Here is a 4,725-nt window from a genome sequence, read left to right as displayed (position 1 = left end):
ATTGGAATGCCTTGCTGTCGTATTAGCTATTCGCAAATTTAGGGCATACATCGAAGGTCATGAATTTAAAGTCATTACGGACCATGCGAGTCTTAAATGGCTTATGGGACAGACGGACCTTTCTGGACGACTTGCAAGGTGGGCACTAAAATTACAGGCCTTTGAATTTACAATTGAGCATAGACGAGGGAAGGATAATATTGTTCCGGACGCCTTGTCTCGTGCCTATGAGATTGGGAATGTTCTTTCGGAATTAGAGGTAGAAATACTCCCGACGATAGATTTAGAGTCTAGAGCATTCGACAGTAAAGAGTATTCTGAATGGAGAGACGAATATTCGAGATCTCAGTTTCCCGATTATAAAGTAATGGGTAAATTCATTTATAAAAAGGTTAGAGTTCCGAACGAGTTTGGTGATGAATCAGACGAGTGGCGTTTATTGGTCCCTACAGAATTAAGACAAGGAGTAATTTATGCATCCCATGACCAAGCAACGGCTGCTCATTGTGGGATTGCGAAGACCCTCGAAAGAATTAGGCGACATTTTTTTTGGCCAAGACTAGCTTCCGATGTAAAAGATTACGTTCGCTGTTGTGACCTCTGTAGGACTTCCAAGGTCCCTACTATGACTTTGAGGCCACCCCTAGGTAAGATGGTTGAAACAGAGAGGCCTTTCCAAAGGTTGTATGTGGACATAATAGGTCCTTTTCCGAGGACGGCTAAGGGACATATCGCAATATTAGTGATTTTAGATCATTATTCTAAATTTACATTTCTACATTCCTTACGAAGACTTAGTGCAAAACCCATTATAGAGTATTTGAGAGATTACATTTTTGGCTGTTTTGGAGTGCCAGAAGTTATAGTAACGGATAATGGCACTCAATTTCGTTGCTCAGAGTTTCAAAGGATACTGGGAAAGTTCGGTATTAAACACCAATATACCGCAGTCCATAGCCCACAAGCCAACGCAAGCGAACGCGTGAACCGTTCCATTAATGCGGCGTTACGCTCATATGTTAGGGATAACCATCGTCAGTGGGATATATACTTGAGCAGTGTAAATTGTGCATTGCGCAATAATTTCCACCAAAGTACTGGGAGAACGCCTTATCAATTAGTTTTTGGTCAGACAATGGTTAATCACGGAAAGGACTATTCATTGTTAAGAAACTTGAAGATGTTAGAAGATACCGATACTGAGATTAGTAGAGCAGATCAATTTGCTTTGCTGCGATCTGACGTACAGAAGAAATTAAGAGAAGCGTTCAGAAGAAACGAGAAGTCATATAATAAAAGGAGCAAAGAACGCGAATTAGAAATTGGGCAGCATGTGATACGAAGGAACTTTGTTCAAAGCTCTAAGATCGATAACATTAACGCTAAATTAGCTCCGACCGGCATAAAAGCAAATGTGATACGAAAGGTCGGGAATCGACACTATGAATTGAGGGATGATTTATCTGGGAAGATCGGAGTTTACCATTTAAAAGATATATGGGAGTAAAGTTTTTTTTTTTTTTTTTTTTTTTTTTTTTTTGCAATGTGCTGTGTCATGGTCTGTCGCATTACATTTGATGTAACACTAAGTACCGGATTTTTTGTTACTTGCTAAATTTAAAACTTTTTTTGTTCAAGTAGTCTTTCGTTTTGAAATTAAAATAATTAAAACTTCATTCAGAGAAAATTTTATTCGATTTCTAAAGCTATCTTTGTTACGTCAAATTCGATTTAAAATTTTAACAAACAAAGAAAAAGAAAAATTGTGAAAAAAAAATAAAACAAACAGAAAAGGATATCTAACGAAAATTGGCATCGCATTTACCGCGATACATCTTTAATTGATTTCATCTCATACTATCAACTAATTCGTAAATTTTGTCTCCCTTCTTTTTATGGTAAGTTTATTTCGTATTTATCCATTGAGACATACATTGTATAGATTGAACATTGTTTTTTCCGAATAGGTCGTGGGTCCTTCTGGATCCACGTGCTTCTAACAGCTTGCTTTTTAGCTTGCCTTGTTCCCTTTATTGGATATAAACAACTAAGGATATCTCGACAGATTTACAATTACAACCATATCATTCTTAAAAACCCGACCAAACTATTTAAGAGAAGACTGCTGCAGAAGTTTCATCATAGAACACTATTTTGCCTGCAAAGCCCAATCAAAACAAGAATTTTTTTTAGAAGTTCCATGGGATATACGTCTCCCACACTTAAATCACCAAATACATTTAACATACAACGAACCATAATTTGTATCGCAATTTGAGCGCATCAAATTGAAGATTTAAAATTTTTTTTTCCTCGAATTAGACTTCACAAATCTCATCATCAGGCCTGAAGACAAAGGATTTGAATTGGTAAGTCAAACTTTATATTTATCTTCAAATTGTGCGCTTAAAAAAAAAATTTACTCGGAATTTCATAATCACTCATAATTTTTACATCGTTACATCTCTTAGTAAAGGGTGATTCTTTTGAGGTTAGGATTTTCATGCATTAGTATTTGACAGATCACGTGGGATTTCAGACATGGTGTCAAAGAGAAAGATGCTCAGTATGCTTTGACATTTCATCATGAATAGACTTACTAACGAGCAACGCTTTCAAATCATTGAATTTTATTACCAAAATCAGTGGCAGAAAATCCGCTTTTTTATCGACAAATTTTGTTCAGCGATGAGGCTCATTTCTGGTTGAATGGCTACGTAAATAAGCAAAATTGCCGCATTTGGAGTGAAGAGCAACCAGAAGCCGTTCAAGAACTGCCCATGCATCCCGAAAAATGCACTGTTTGGTGTGGTTTGTACGCTGGTGGAATCATTGGACCGTATTTTTTCAAAGATGCTGTTGGACGCAACGTTACGGTGAATGGCGATCGCTATCGTTCGATGCTAACAAACTTTTTGTTGCCAAAAATGGAAGAACTGAACTTGGTTGACATGTGGTTTCAACAAGATGGCGCTACATGCCACACAGCTCGCGATTCTATGGCCATTTTGAGGGAAAACTTCGGAGAACAATTCATCTCAAGAAATGGACCGGTAAGTTAGCCACCAAGATCATGCGATTTGACGCCTTTAGACTATTTTTTGTGGGGCTACGTCAAGTCTAAAGTCTACAGAAATAAGCCAGCATCTATTCCAGCTTTGGAAGACAACATTTCCGAAGAAATTCGGGCTATTCCGGCCGAAATGCTCGAAAAAGTTGCCCAAAATTGGACTTTCCGAATGGACCACCTAAGACGCAGCCGCGGTCAACATTTAAATGAAATTATCTTCAAAAAGTAAATGTCATGGACCAATCTAACGTTTCAAATAAAGAACCGATGAGATTTTGCAAATTTTATGCGTTTTTTTAAAAAAAAAGTTATCAAGCTCTTAACAAATCACCCTTTACTTAATTATCATTGAATTTTCTATTATATCATAAACATTACACTATTACATTAAATTCTAAGAATCCATTCCCAATACTTTTCACTTTACTACATGATTTAATTCTTTTGTTCAATTAACTTTCACTTATTGTTAATAAATATGAATTCTAAACTTTAAATTACTTATTATCTCACGAAAAATGAAGGCGCGTTAACGAAAAGTTACTCTAAACACCCTACAATGGCAGGGTGAGTTAATATATTAGTGGTGGTATGACATCTTTAATCACTATCCCAAGTACTGGATCCCTATTATTGTTTTCATTCACCTCCATTATTCTTTCTATTCCTCTATTTCGTACTTCAATGAGCTACCTTAAATTTTTATTTATGTCAACGCACCCGTATCCATTACTTGAGAATAAAAACCCCCCTAAGGACTGAGCACGGCTGGGGCTAGAAGGTAGCCACTTTTCACAAGTAATGGATCAGATAGCGAGGAGGGTCGTTACAAATTTTATTTCTATAGAAAATTTTTTCCAAATTTTATTTCTATAGAAAATTTTGTAAAAATATTACTTCTATAGAAAATGTCAACATTTTATTTTGTCAAAATTTTATTTGTATAGAAACTTTAAACTTAATTATATACGTATTTAATCTGCCCTTTTGTAGTTTAATATATACCATATACGTATATATTACGTTGTTAGAAAGTTTTATGATACCTTGTCATCGGCTTCAGTAGACGTTTCTACGCAATCCATGGTGGAGGGTACATAAGCTTCGGCCTGGCCGAACTTACGGCCGTATATACTTGTTTTATGTTATGATACCCATTTTTAAGTGAAATCACTTAATTATAAGGACAATATGACTTCATTGAAAAGTTTATAGACTATTGGACAAGGAAACAAACTTTGTATTAGAGAAATGTGTCTTCTATGCTAAGCAAAATTTAAATTCGTATTTTAATGACATGAAATCACGACAATATTTTTTTCAGTGCGTCAAGTGCAACACCATTGTAGAAAATTTTTCCAAGATGAACCCTAGGCCCTCTTCTTAGTGTGTACATTGTTTTATGACGATCTTGCACATTGCGGATTGATTTAATTGATTTTTCTTTTTTTTCATGGTTCACAGTTCACTTAATCTTTTTCTTATTTTATTGCAATCATACCGCCATATTTCGATTAAATTAAAAAAGTTCATTGGCATTTCCTTTCTTCCGCTACTCAAATTAAATTGTTTGTGTTCTTTTTTTTTTGTAAATTGCTAAATGATGTCGTATGAGACTCTATGGGAAATATTTTTCTTTCGAATGGAAAATCACC

The sequence above is a fragment of the Haematobia irritans genome, chromosome 3, assembly GCF_050003625.1.
Source record: "Haematobia irritans isolate KBUSLIRL chromosome 3, ASM5000362v1, whole genome shotgun sequence".
NCBI lineage: Eukaryota > Metazoa > Arthropoda > Insecta > Diptera > Muscidae > Haematobia > Haematobia irritans.
Note: the sequence above shows the minus strand (reverse complement) of the source record.